Source organism: Somniosus microcephalus, chromosome 11, assembly GCF_052327205.1.
Source record: "Somniosus microcephalus isolate GS21.2 chromosome 11, FLI_Smic_1.0, whole genome shotgun sequence".
In the NCBI taxonomy this organism is placed as follows: Eukaryota; Metazoa; Chordata; class Chondrichthyes; order Squaliformes; family Somniosidae; genus Somniosus; species Somniosus microcephalus.
The window spans coordinates 149,452,023-149,467,377 of record NC_140997.1 but is presented as its reverse complement, the minus strand read 5'-3'; the positions used below and the strand labels follow the sequence as shown (position 1 = coordinate 149,467,377).

Genomic DNA, 15,355 nt, shown 5'->3' with positions numbered 1-15,355 from the left:
CTCACCACCATCACTAAAACCAATTATCCAGTCATCATATTGCTATTTGTGGGGCCTTGCTGTGTGTAAATTGGCTGTCGCGTTTCCTACATCACAACAGAGAATGCACTTCAAAAGAAAGTAGTTCTTTGGCTGTAAAGCACTTAGGGACAAAGGAGGACAAAGGGATTAATGAAGAAGGGGAAAATAGAGTATGAGAGTAAGCTTTCAGGGAACATAAAAACTGATTGTAAAAGCTTTTATAGATATGTGAAGAGAAAAAGATTGGTGAAGTTGAGCGTAGGTCCCTTGCAGTCAGAAACAGGGGAATTTATAATGGGGAATAATGAAATGGCAGACCAATTAAATACATACTTTGGTTCTGTCTTCACAAAGGGAGGACACAAGTAACCTCCCAGAGATGTTGGGGAACATAGGGTCTGATGAAAGGGAGGAACGGAAAGAAATCAGTATTTGTAGGGAAATGGTGTTCGGGAAATTGATGGGATTGAAGGCCGATAAATCCCCAGGGCCTGATAATCTACATCCTGGGTAATTAAGGAAGTGGCCCTAGAAATAGTAGATGCATTGCTGATCATCTTCCAACATTCAATAGAATCTGGAACAGTTGTAGGATTCGCAAAATTGGACTTTGTATTAATAAGGGTCAAATGGCAGAAGAGGCCATGATTTTAAAGACTGTTTTAAAAGAAGCCCAGAAAAAGGGGCATACAAAATGGCCACCATACCATGTGACCAGCTTATTGGGACACTTTAAAATGGTTCCTGCGCAACCTCAGACAGCTTTGTGGATTCAACCTACAGCAAGTTCTGGAAGCCGTTTCTGAGGGAACGAAACCAGACCCACACGTATGCATATGGATTAGATGCAGATCCAGTCAAGATCGGCCTGGAGACAGAGGCCATCAAAATGTTGACCCAGACAAAAGGGGACAATTTCATATTCATGAGAACAGCACCCAGGACTAGATAACGAGATCAGCAGGACATTAAAAACAATGAAGGTAATTCCAGACCAGAGATGGGCCTTTACCGGCCGTTTAAGAAAGTTTAAAATATAATAACTACCCCACTGTGCTCCCAGCCCGCCAAAAGTAAAACAAAGACTAACCTGATTTTGGGCGGGAGATGGAAGTTTCTGGGAGAAAGGTATATCAGTAAGACTTTTCGGCAGTTGGGAAGGAGAGTTTGAATCACAGCCAGAAGAAGAAGCAGGCACTCGCAGGAGGAAGAAGAAAGCCAACATCGAGAAGGCCGTCTCGAAGCCGGCGCCCCGCCCCGGGGAAAACACATCGGGAGCTCATCACCATCCCCGGGCCGTTGCCGGAACGAGAGGCCATCGACCCAACTTGGGAGAAGAGACAAAAAATAAATAAAAACCCCAAGAGTAGAAACATTCCAGCCACTCCGGTTGGAAGGAGAAGAGATAAAAACAAACTGAAGAAGCGATGGGAGCCAGCCCAAGGCTCCTCTAACCAGGGTGTGGAGATGCCGGATTTGGACTGGGGTGGACAAATGTAAGAAGTCACACAACACCAGGTTATAGTCCAACAGCTTTATTTGAAATCACAAGCTTTCGGAGTGCTGCTATTCGTCAGGTGAAGTGTCGAGATGCATAAAAACACAGCTTATATAGTCAGAGAATAATGTCAGATGTTTACAGGTAATCTTTCTAACTGCCATTTATCACACATCGGCAGAGAGATAATCACAGCAATCAAAGGTGTGAATGGTGTCCAAACCGGTCAGTCAGGAAAACATTACATCAAAGAACAATGAGGTGGGGTCACTAGGGGTCAAATGTTGCAGATGCTGGGGTCTGTATGAAAAACAGACAAAAAACATTTTTTTTGCTGGAAATCACAGCAGGTCCGGCCGCATCTGTGTGGAGAGAACAAGCCAATGACGACTCAAGTCTGGATGACCCTACGTCAGGGGGGGTTACATGTAGTGTGACATGAACCCAAGGTACCGGTTGAGGCCGTCCTCATGGGTGCGGAACTTGGCTATCAGTTTCTGCGCGACGATTTTGCGTTGTCGTGTGTCTCGAAGGCCGCCTTGGAGAATGCTTACCCGAAGATCGGAGGCTGAATGTCCTTGACTGCTGAAGTGTTCCCCGACTGGGAGGGAACACTCCTGCCTGGCGATTGTTGCGCGGTGTCCGTTCATCCATTGTCGCAGTGTCTGCATGGTCTCGCCGATGTACCATGCTCCGGGGCATCCTTTCCTGCAACGTATGAGGTAGACAACGTTGGCCGAGTCACATGAGTATGTACCATGTACCTGGTGGGTGGTGTCCTCATGTATGATGATGGTATCCGTGTTGATGATCTGGCATGTCTTGCAGAGGTTGCTGTGGCAGGGTTGTGTGGTGTCATGGTCGCTGTTCTCCTGAAAGCTGGGTAATTTGCTGTGAACGATGGTCTGTTTGAGGTTAGGCGGCTGTTTGAAGGCGAGTAGTGGAGGCGTGGGGATGGCCTTAGCGAGGTGTTCATCATCATAGATGACATGTTGGAGGCTGCGAAGAACATGGCGTAGTTTCTCCGCTCCGGGGAAGTACTGGATGACGAAGGGTACTCTGTTGGTTGTGTCCCGTGTTTGTCTTCTGAGGAGGTCTATGCGATTTTTCACTGTGGCCCATCGGAACTGTCGATCGACGAGTCGAGCATCATATCCCATTCTTACGAGGGCGTCTTTCAGCGTCTGTAGGTGTCCATCGCGTTCCTCCTCTTCTGAGCAGATCCTGTGTATTCGCAGGGCTTGTCCATAGGGGATGGCTTCTTTAACGTGGTTAGGGTGGTAGCTTGAGAAGTGGAGCATCGTGAGGTTGTCCTTGGGCTTGCGGTAGAGTGAAGTGCTGAGGTGTCCATCTTTGATGGAGATTCGTGTGTCCAAGAATGAAACTGATTCTGAGGAGTAGTCCATGGTGAGTTTGATGGTGGGATGGAACTTGTTGATGTTATTGTGTAGTCTTTTCAGTGATTCTTCGCCATGGGTCCAAAGGAAGAAAATGTCATCGATGTATCTGGTGTATAGCGTTGGTTGGAGGTCCTGTGCAACGAAGAAGTCTTGCTCGAACTTGTGCATGAAGATGTTGGCATATTGGGGTGTGAATTTGGTCCCCATGGCTGTTCCGTGTGTTTGGGTAAAGAACTGGTTGTCGAAGGTGAAGACATTGTGGTCAAGGATGAAGCGGATGAGTTGTAGGATGGCGTCTGGAGATTGGCTGTTGTTGGTGTTGAGTACTGAGGCTGTCGCAGCAATGCCGTCATCGTGGGGGATACTGGTGTAGAGTGCCGAGACTTCCATTGTGGCGAGGAGTGTTCCTGGTTCAACTGGTTCGTCGGTGCTGAGTTTTTGTAAGAAGTCTGTAGTGTCGCGACAGAAGCTGGGGTTTCCCTGTACGATGGGTTTCAGGATGCCCTCGACATATCCAGAGAGGTTCTCACACAGGGTTCCGTTGCCTGATACGATAGGACGTCTGGGTGTGTTGGCTTTGTGTATCTTTGGGAGGCAATAGAAGTCTCCCACGCGGGGAGTACGTGGGATGAGAGCACGTAGGATGCTTTGAAGGTCTGGATCGAAGGTCTTGATAAGTCTGTTGAGTTGGCGGGTGTGTTCTTTGGTCGGATCTGCGGGTAACTGTCTGTCGTGTTCCTGGTTGTCCAGTTGTCGGTATGCTTCTTTGCAATAGTCCGTTCTGTTCTGTATGATGATGGCTCCTCCTTTGTCTGCTGGTTTGATGATGATGTTGCGGTTGGTCTTGCGAGCGTGGATGGTGTTGCGTTGTGCTCGGGTAACATGCTGGACTGTCTTGTGAGTGCGGCTGATGAATCTGGCGTTGATGCATTTCCTGACAGCTTCAGCATACATGTCAAGCTTAGGGCAGCGACCCTCCAGAGGGGTCCAATTTGACTCTTTCTTCTTCGGTTGCTGCACTGCGGATCCCTCTGTCTGCTGTTCCGGATCATTGATTGTCTCATTGGGTTCACTGTTGACATCTTGGGATTTGTGGAAGAATTCCCGGAGCCTCATTCTCCTGATGAATTCCTCTGTGTCTGCCGCGAGACCGATGGGGTCCATTTTGGTGGTGGGGCAGAAATTGAGCCCTCAGCTGAGAACTGCAACATCGTCTGGTTGAAGGGTGTGGTCGGATAGGTTGACGATGGACTTCCCTGTGGTTTCAACCATGGTACCGGGGGAGGCTTGGTTGCTGCTGCTGATGATGCCGAGTTTCTCAAGCTTCCCGTTCTTGGTGTGCATGTAGGCAGCGTAGTTCCGTTGCCTCGTCTGTTTGGCAGTGTCTCATAGCTGGTCTGCTGTGTCCTGAGCACAGGCTGAGAACATGGACTCCATCTCGATTTCGAGGTTGCGGCGTCTGCTGTAGAGCTGGTGTACAAGATGGTTGAGGAGTGTACGAGAGGTACGACGGCAGAGTCTCTCAGCGTAGTTTGTGTTGTAGGTCGACTTGAGTCGGTTTGTGATCTGTAGTCCTTTCGGGATCTTGTCTGCTTTCTTGCATCTCTGTAGAAACTTGATGTCTGTGTCGATATGCGCGATCTTCTTGGCGATCCTCTCCACTTTGAGCCGGCAGTTTGTGGTGTCGATAGTAGCCATGGTGTGGCGATGCCGGAGTTGGACTGGGGTGGACAAATGTAAGAAGTCACACAACACCAGGTTATAGTCCAACAGCTTATTTGAAATCACAAGCCTTCAGAGTGCTGCTCCTTCGTCAGGTGAAGTGGAGAGATGCATAAAAACACAGCTTATATAGTCAGAGAATAATGTCAGATGTTTACAGGTAATCTTTCTAACTGCCATTTATCACACCTCGGCAGAGAGATAATCACAGCAATCAAAGGTGTGAATGGTGTCCAAACAGGTCAGTCAGGGAAACATTACATCAAAGAACAATGAGGTGGGGCCACAAGGGGTCAAATGTTGCAGATGCTGGGGTCTGTATGAAAAACAGACAAAAAAAATTTTTTTGCTGAAAATCACAGCAGGTCCGGCCGCATCTGTGTGGAGAGAACAAGCCAACGATGACTCGAGTCTGGAGGACCCTACGTCAGGTGGGGTTACATGTAGTGTGACATGAACCCAAGATCCCGGTTGAGGCCGTCCTCATGTGTGCGGAACTTGGCTATCAGTTTCTGCTCGACGATTTTGCGTTGTCGTGTATCTCGAAGGCCACCTTGGAGAATGCTTACCTGAAGATCGGAGGCTGAATGTCCTTGACTGCTGAAGTGTTCCCCGACTGGGAGGGAACACTCCTGCCTGGCGATTGTTGCGCGGTGTCCGTTCATCCGTTGTCGCAGTGTCTGCATGGTCTCGCCGATGTACCATGCTCCGGCGCATCCTTTCCTGCAACGTATGAGGTAGACAACGTTGGCCGAATCACATGAGTGTGTACCATGTACCTGGTGGGTGGTGTCCTCACGTATGATGATGGTATCCATGTTGATGATCTGGTATGTCTTGCAGAGGTTGCTGTGGCAGGGTTGTGTGGTGTCGTGGTCGCTGTTCTCCTGAAAGCTGGGTAATTTGCTGCGAACGATGGTCTGTTTGAGGTTAGGCAGCTGTTTGAAGGCGAGTAGTGGAGGCGTGGGGATGGCCTTAGCGAGGTGTTCATCATCATCGATGACATGTTGGAGGCTGCGAAGAACATGACGTAGTTTCTCCGCTCCGGGGAAGTACTGGGTGACGAAGGGTACTCTGTTGGTTGTGTCCCGTGTTTGTCTTTTGAGGAGGTCTATGCGATTTTTCGCTGTGGCCCGTCGGAACAGTCGATCGATGAGTCGAGCATCATATCCCGTTCTTACGAGGGCGTCTTTCAGCGTCTGGTGTTGTGTGACTTCTTACATTTGTTCTCCCCAGTCCAACTCCGGCATCTCCACACCATGGCTACTATCGACACCACAAACTGCCGGCTCAAAGTGGAGAGGATCTCCAAGAAGATCGCGCATATCGACACAGACATCAAGTTTCTACAGAGATGCAAGAATGCAGACAAGATCCCAAAAGGACTACAGATCACAAACCCACTCAAGTCGACCTACAACACAGACTATGCTAAGAGACTCTGCCGTCGTACCTCTCACACACTCCTCAACCATCTCGTACACCAGCTCTACAGCAGACGCCGCAACCTCGAAACCGAGATGGAGTCCATGTTCTCAGCCTGTGCTCAGGACACAGCAGATCAGCTACGAGACACCGCCAAACAGACGAGGCAACGGAACTATGCTGCCCACATGCACACCAAGCACAGGAAGCTTGAGAAACTCGGCATCACCAGCAGCAGCAACCAAGCCTCCCCAGGTACCACGGTTGAAACCACAGGGAAGTCCATCGTCAACCTGTCCGACCGCACCCTTCAACCAGACGAAATTGCAGTTCTCAGCCGAGGGCTCAATTTCTGCCCCACCACCAAAATGGACCCCATCGGTCTCGCGGCAGACACAGAGGAATTCATCAGGAGAATGAGGCTCCGGGAATTTTTCCACAAATCCCAAGATGTCAACAGCGAACCCAATGAGACAATTAATGATCCGAAACAACAGACAGAGGGACCCACAGTGCGGCAACCAAAGAAGAAAGAGTCAAATTGGGCCCCTCCAGAGGGTCGCTGCTCTAAGCTTGACATGTATGCTGAAGCTGTCAGGAAATGCATCAACGCCAGATTCATCAGCCGCACTCACAAGACAGTCCAGAACGTCACCCGAGTACAACGCAACGCCACCCACGCTCGCAAGACCAACCGCAACATCGTCATCAAACCAGAAGACAAAGGAAGAGCCGTCATCATACAGAATAGAACGGACTATTGCAAAGAAGCATACCAACAACTGGACAACCAGGAACACTACAGACAGTTACCCGCAGATCCGACCAAAGAACACACCCGCCAACTCAACAGACTGATCAAGACCTTCGATCCAGACCTTCAAAGCATCCTACGTGCTCTCATCCCACGTACTCCCCGCGTGAGAGACTTCTATTGCCTCCCAAAGATACACAAAGCCAACACACCCGGACGTCCTATCGTATCAGGCAACGGAACCCTGTGTGAGAAACTCTCTGGATACGTCGAGGGCATCCTGAAACCCATCGTACAGGGAACCCCCAGCTTCTGTCGCGACACTACAGACTTCTTACAAAAACTCAGCACCCACGGAGCAGTTGAACCAGGAACACTCCTCGCCATGATGGACGTCTCGGCACTCTACACCAGTATCCCCCACGATGACGGCATCGCTGCGACAGCCTCAGTACTCAACACCAACAACAGCCAATCTCCAGACGCCATCCTACAACTCATCCGCTTCATCCTTGACCACAATGTCTTCACCTTCGACAACCAGTTCTTTACCCAAACACACGGAACAGCCGTGGGGACCAAATTCGCACTCCAATACGCCATCAGCGTTCCCATGCTGTTTCGTGCCTTTATATTCTATTTCATATTGATTCGCCCCTAGAAACAGGGACCATCTCTGTAACTGTTGTGCAGTCATCACTGGAACGCCCTTCTTAGGATTAAAGATAGAGACAAGTGGTTGGTGGTCAGTCAGCAAGGTGAACTTCTGCCCATGCAGATAGTGGTTGAATTTTTTTACTCCCCATACTAGGCTGAGGGCCTCCCTGTCAATTTGGGTGTAGTTGCGCTCGGCTGAGGTTAGTGACCGAGACGCAAAGGCTACTGGCCTCTCCAACCCGTCTGGGAATTTGTGCGACAGCACCGCTCCAATACCATAGGGTTATGCATCTCATGCCAAATGAATTGGTAGTGCTGGGTTGGAATGGGCCAACACCTCTTTTGATGTGATCAATTCTTTACACTTCTGGAAAGCTCTTCTACATTTGTCATTCCTGTGGTGTATGTAACCTGTTCCACCTTAACAGAACGTAAGCCTGTTCCACCTTAAGAGATGTACTACTTTCTCTGGCTGCTGTATACGTAATACCGGTGGTGACCACCGGTATATAAGCACTGTGTAGTAATATTGTATTTAGTATAGTCCTGACCTCCAACCAGTAAAGACCTGTTGAACTTTAATCTTGTAGTCTGTGTTAGTAATTACAACTAGAACACACAGACTTAACAGTGGCGACGAGTCCGATTCTTACCCTGCGGCAGTTTATATCCACGGTGGCTTCGTCCACAGAACGGACGTCGAAGAGAGGCTTCCACCCTCATCACCCTGCTGGAAGACACGTCGCGCGGCAGACATCGAGAAACCAGAGTGCAGAAGACATCCTGAACTCGAAGCCTCCATCAGCGGCTGTCAGCTATCTTCTTTCTACCTCGGTGGTGGGTAAGCCGGGCTGCGACGCGAGCAGAAAGTCGGCCGCGTTGGCTGTACAGACGGGGAGGGAAGACGGAGGAATAAGGGCGGTGAGATCGATCGCGACCGGAGACAAGGGCCGGGCTGCATTCGGGCCGAAAGGCGCAGCGCGGGGACATCGATCACGGCTGGTGATAAGGGCCGGGCCACATTCGGGCTAAAAAGGCGCAGTGTCTGGGGCAACTGAAGGCGCGAGAGCCGCGGTGAAGCGGAGGCAGCGTCGGGGGACGGGTGAAGACCGCCAAGCGCGGGAAAACCGCCATTTTGTAGGCGGAGGATGAAGACAAGAGTGGGAAGCCGCCATCTTGGATAAAAATTAAAATAAATTAAATTGCAACGATGCCTAAACATGGGAATATTAATACCTTTGATAGCGACATCGAAGATTGGGCCATGTATGTAGAACGCATACAAAATTATTGTAAAGCAAATAAAATCCCAGATGAAGAGAAAGCACTAACATTATTAAACTTAATGGGTGCGAAGACATACGGGCAATTGAAACACCTTTTATCACCAGATGAACCGGCGGATAAGACGTTCGAGGAGATTGTTACTGTCCTGAAAAATCATCTAAACCCCACGCCGCTGATGCTAGCGGAACGATTTAAATTTTACAGCAGAAGGCAGTTGAAGGATGAAAGCAATGCTGAATATCTAATGGAATTGCGTAAGCTAGCAAAGTACTGTCAGTTTGGAACGAGACTGACAGAGGCGCTACGAGATAAATTTGTGTGTGGTTTATTAAAAGAAGATACACAAAAGCGACTGCTCGAGGAGAATGAGCTGACGCTTGAGAAAGCGGTCACTATGGCAGCAGCACATGAAGCCGCAGCGAGAGGCACGGCAGTAATGCAGCTACGGTCACCGGAACTCAGTACAAATAAATTGGGTTTGAGTACTGTAAAATGTTATCGCTGTGGAAAGACAACGCACGATCAGAACCAGTGTTGGTTTAAAAACCAAGAATGCAGAACGTGTGGCAGGCTTGGCCACATAGCTAAAGTATGCCGGTCAGGAAAGAAGACCAGCAACAAAAAGTCACCGCAAGGAAAATAAATAAAGGTACACAAGGTGACAAAGAACAGTTCGACCGAACAGAAGTCAGATTCAGAAGCTAGCAGTAATGAACTGGGTAGCTTAAGAGTACACAACGTTGGTAAGGATGCAGATCTCCAGACAATTTGGGTCACCCTTCAGATAGCTGGAGTCCAAGTAAAGATGGAATTGGACACTGGATTGGCATTGACGGTCATGAATAAGAAAGATTACAAAAGGTTATTCCAACATATTCCCCTACGGGATACGGAGATTATATTGAAAACATACACGGGGCAAAGAGTGCACCCCATCGGAAAGATAGAGGTAAAAGTGGTCCACAAGGGCGAAGAAAGCCAAGTAATGGACTTATATGTGCTACCTGAAGGAGGTCCACCACTACTGGGATGGGAGTGGATTAGGAAAATGAATATGGACTGGCACTCCTTGAAGGCACTAACGGTAGATTCCGGGGAAACAGATGTCAAACCTAAACGATTGTCCAAAATATTGGATGATGCTAAAGAGGTGTTCCAGCAGGGACTGGGAACACTGAGAGGAATTATGGCAAACATCAAGATTGATGAACATGCACACCCAAAAATTTTTAAAGCCAGACCGGTACCCTATGCAATACGACCTACTGTAGAAGCGGAACTGGAAGCGCTAGAACGTTCAGGTGTACTGTCTAAGGTATATTGGAGTGAGTGGGCTACGCCCATTGTTCCCGTTATGAAACGCCCTTCGAGCAACAAGCCAGGAGAACCAGGGAAGGTTCGCATCTGTGGAGATTTCAAAATCACCGTTAATCCGGTGCTTCACACGGTGCAGTATCCGCTTCCGCAGATTGAGGATATTTTTGCTTCGTTGTCTGGCGGGAAACACTTCACCAAGATAGACCTGGCGCAGGCGTACTTGCAGATGGAGGTTGAAGAAGAGTCACGCCAATACCTCACGATCAACATGCATCGAGGTTTGTACTGGTACAATCGGCTGGTTTTTGGAGTGGCATCGGCTCCAGCAATTTGGCAGAGGGCCATGGAGCAGGTATTACAGGGAATTCCAGGCACACAATGTTACCTGGACGATATTCTGATTACAGGTGATGGTGATGAAGAACACCTCGCAAACTTGGAACTGGTGCTCAACAGACTGAAAGAGTATGGACTTAGAGTTAATCGGCAGAAATGTGAGTTCTTCCAGAAGCGGATCTCGTACTGTGGTCATGTCATTGACCGGGAGGGGCTTCATAAGTCTCCTGACAAGATAGAGGCAGTTGTAAAGGCTCCTGCTCCGGATAATGTCTCTCAGTTGAGGTCGTTTCTAGGATTGATTAACTATTACCATAAATTTCTACCAAATCTATCCATGGTACTGCACCCGCTGAACGCTCTTTTACAGAAGGGGGTACCATGGGAATGGAGCGAAAACTGTAAGAAGGCATTTCGCAGAAGCAAAGAATTGATCACCTCAGAGGAAGTGTTGGCTCACTTCAACCCGACACTGCCTATTCGGTTGGCTTGTGATGCTTCTCCATATGGTATTGGGGCAGTACTCTCACACAAGTTGCCAAATGGCACGGAAAGGCCAGTCGCGTTTGCATCCAGATCATTGACCTCCGCTGAGCGCAACTATGCGCAGATCGATAGGGAGGCTCTCAGCCTTGTATGGGGAGTGAAGAAGTTTAATCATTACCTGCAGGGCCAAAAATTCACACTTCTGACAGACCATCAGCCGTTGGTATCCATTTTTAACCCTAAGAAGGGTGTTTCAGTGATGACAGCACAGCGTCTCCAGAGATGGTCCCTTTTCCTAGGGGCACATCAATATCAAATAGAATTCAAAGGTACGAAGCAGCATGGCAATGCTGATGGGCTGTCGTGCCTGCCACTACCTGAAGAAGAAGAAACGACGAAAGTTGACCCTGTTGAGTTATTTCATTCGACCATCATCGAGTGTTTACCAGTCACCAATGCAAGTATTGAAAGAGAAACCAGGAACGACCCGACACTGTCCAGAGTCTACGAGGTGACAGTGAAAGGATGGCCAACACGTGGAGATCCTCTGTTACCGGCATTCTCGGCAAGGCGAGACCAGCTGTCCGTCTGCCATGGTACTTTGATGTACGGGACAAGAGTGATTATTCCTCCCAAGTTAAGGGAAAGAGTTCTAAAAGAACTGCATGAAGGTCATCTGGGGGGAGTTAAGATGAAAAGTCTTGCTAGGGCTTATGTATGGTGGCCGGGTATTGACCAACAGATAGAGGAGTTGACGAAAAGCTGCGCTGGGTGCCAAAAAGTGCAAAATGCACCTCCGATCGCACCACTACACCCATGGGAATGGCCTTCAGCCCCATGGCAACGCGTACATATTGACTTTGCTGGTCCATTCATGGACTCCATGTTCCTAATTGCGGTGGACGCACATTCCAAATGGCCAGAAGTTATCAAGATGAATACCATTACTTCAGAAAAGACAATTGCGGTGTTAAGAACAATATTCGCAAGGAACGGATTGCCAGAACAGATCTGTTCGGAGAACGGATCACAGTTCGTGTCGGAAGAATTCCAAAAATTCTTAAAGAAGAATGGGGTGAAACATTATACCTCTGCCCCATATCATCCGGCGACAAACGGGTTGGCCAAGAGATTTGTCCAAACATTCAAAAAGGCAATAAAGGCCATGAACGATGATCAGGTTCCGCTACAGCACAAGGTGGACAATTTCCTAATGGCATATCGAAACGCCGCTCATGCAGTGACTAACCAAAGTCCTGCCATGATGTTTTATAACAGGAGGTTGCGGTCCAGGTTGGACTTGTTAAAACCAAATGTGCAGAGGGAAGTGGAAAACAAACAGTTCCGGCATATTAATAACAAGGGCACTTGAAGTTTCGACGTAGGACAACCAGTGTTGGCAAGGGGCTATGGAAACGAAAAATGGCAGTCCGGAACAATTCGGGCCAGACAAGGACCTCTGATGTACGCAGTAGATATTGGTAACAATGTGATAAGGCGTCATGCGGATCAACTGGTAGAATCGAGAGCAAGGGTCGAACCCATGGTTGCGACAGAGACAACTGTGGAAGACGTTAATGAACCTGAAGCATCTACCTCGGCAGGGAATGTACCTGATGATGATAACACCCAATGCATGGGAGACCAACTAGAGGAGTCACCTCAGCAACAGGAATCAGAGACCACTGAAAGGCATTATCCAAACCGAATCAGAAGGCCTCCTGAGAGACTGAACCTTTGAACTGTTTATACCTGAAGTTATATATGTTATTATGTTATGTTAAATGGGGATATGACTGTTAAGCTAAAAAGGGAGGATTGTGGTGTATGTAACCTGTTCCACCTTAAGAGAACTTAAGCCTGTTCCAGCTTAAGAGATGTACTACTTTCTCTGGCTGCTGTATACGTAATACCGGTGGTGACCACTGGTATATAAGCACTGTGTAGTAATATTGTATTTAGTATAGTCCTGACCTCCAACCAGTAAAGACATGTTGAACTTTAATCTTGTAGTCTGTGTTAGTAATTACAACTAGAACACACAGACTTAACAATTCCACTTCGATGGTAACCCTGTTTGCAGTAGGGTGTTCAGTGGGTGTAATACCGTGGACAAATTTGGTAAGAACGTGTGGTAGTAGTTTACCAGCCGGAAGAACGACCTCAGTTGTGACACATTTTCTGTTTCTGGAGCCTTGACTACTGCCTCAATCTTTTCAGGGGACTTATATAACCCCTCTTCATCGATGATGTGGCCACAATACGAGATCTGTTTCTGGAAAAACTCGCACTTGTGGCTATTAGCTCATAGCCCATACTCCTTTAATCTGGTGAGCACCTTCTCCAAGTTGGCGAGGTGATTACTGTCATTTTCGCCCGTGACCAGGATGTCGTCCAAATAACACTGGGTCCCTGGAATCCCTTGCAGGACTTGATCCATTGCCCTTTGCCAGATAGCCGGAGCTGATGCTACCCCGAACACCAGCTGGTTGTATTGATAGAGACGTTTATGAGTGTTAATCGTAAGTTATTGTTTCGAAGCTTCTACCTCCATTTGCAAGTACGCCTGGGCTAGATTATTTTGGTGAAGCGTTTACCTCCAGATAGCGAGGTGAAAATATCCTCAATTCGTGGAATAGGATATTGTACCGTGTGAAGGACTGGGTTCACTGTCACCTTAAAATTCCCACAGATGCGGACCTTCTTTGGTTCCCCAGGCGTATTACTCAACGACCTCTTCATTACAGGAACAATGGGTGTAGCCCACTCGCTCCAGTCCACTTTGGACAGTACTCCTGAGCATTCCAACCCTTCCAGCTCTGCCTCGACAGCTGGTCTGATCGCATAAGGCACTGGTCTGGCCTTAAGAAACTTTGGGCTTGCATTTTCCTCTATTTTAATCGGTGCTGTTATGCCTTTTAGTGTTCCGAGTCCCTCCTGGAACACTTCTTTTGCATCAGTTAGCATTTTTGACAGTCGTCCAGGTGTGACGTCATCATCCTTTTTGGCCTCAACCTTCAGTGCCTGTATGGAATGCCAATCTAATTGTATCTTCTGGATCCATTCACGTCTTGGAGTGGTGGTCCTCCATCTGGCAATACATATATATCCATTTTAGGTATTTCCTGGCCTTTATATATCACTTTCACCCTTATTTTTCCTTTGGGGTAGACTTTTTGCCCCGTGTACGGCTTCAAGACAATCTCTGTAGCTTTCAAGGGTATATGTGAAAATAGCCGCTTGTAGTCCCTTTGGTTTATGACTGTTAGGGCTGATCCTGTGTCCAATTCCTTTTTCACTTGGACTCCATCTATCTTGAGTGTAACCCAGATAGTCTGGTGATCCTCCATTTTGGTTACCTTATGTAGTTTCAGTCAACCCAGCTCCTTGCTTCCGGAGTCTGTGTCACTTTTCTGTTCGTCTGAACTACTGTCCGTCACCTGGTGTACCTTTTTGTACTTCTCCTGTGGAGATTTCTTACTGTTGGTTTTCTTCCCAGACCTGCAGACTCTTGCTATGTGTCCTGCTTTTCCACATTGTCTGCACACTTGGTCCTTGAACCAACAATCCTTCTGGTCATGTGTTGTTCTGCCGCAGTGATAGCACTTCCCTGTTCCATAGGACATTTCATTGGTGCCATATTCTTGCGGTCTCCGTTGTATCTCTGCAGCACTCCTTGCAGCTGCTTCGTGTGATACTGCCATACTGAAAGCCTTGTCCAGCGTAAGATCCTTTTCTGATAGAAGCCGTTTCTGGGTTCCTTCACTTTGCAGCCCACACACAAACTTGTCCCTTAACGTATCTGCTAGTCCCACTCCAAACTGGCAGTGTTTCGATAGCTTGCGCAGTTCCGTTAAGTACTCAGCATTGCTTTCATTTTTGTGTTGGAAATCGTTCTGCTATCAGCAGCAGTGTGGGGTTGAAGTGGTCCTGTAGGATTTCTACTATGCTTTCGAAATTCTTGTTCACAGGCTTCTCTGGGGTTATTAGGTTTCGCAGTGACCCATAAGTTTTTGCACCCATGGAATTTAACAAAACCAGTGCTTTCCTAGCATCTGGCACTTCCTTCGCCCTGCAGTACACCTCAATACATTCCACATATGTCGCCCAACCTTCGACTTCATTGTCGAACGTAGAGATACTGCCACTCTTCTGCATCCCTGGGTGTGATTTAACTGTCAAAAATGGCGTCTCCCGCGCTCTTCCTTCTTCTCCGCTGGCACAAAATGGTGTCTCCCGCGCTTTCCTTCCTTCCCGCGCTCGCCCTTCTTCTCCGCTGCGGCTTCTAAAAATGGCGTCTCCCGCACTCTTCCTTCTTCTCTGCGGCTCAATGGCATCTCCCGCGCTCTCCCTTCTTCTCCCCGTGGACACTGTTCAGCCCTTGAGCCCTGGCTGTGCTCTGCGCGTTCTTTTTTTTGTGCGCCTTTCCCGTTTCCGCCGCTCGGTCCTAAA

At 48.3% G+C, this 15,355-nt stretch overlaps 1 pseudogene; it reads left to right on the top strand.

Annotated features, from left to right (window-relative positions):
• Positions 1–6,482: 6,482 nt before the first annotated feature.
• On the top strand, positions 6,483–7,470 carry LOC147110946 (uncharacterized; annotated as a pseudogene).
• Positions 7,471–15,355: the final 7,885 nt, after the last annotated feature.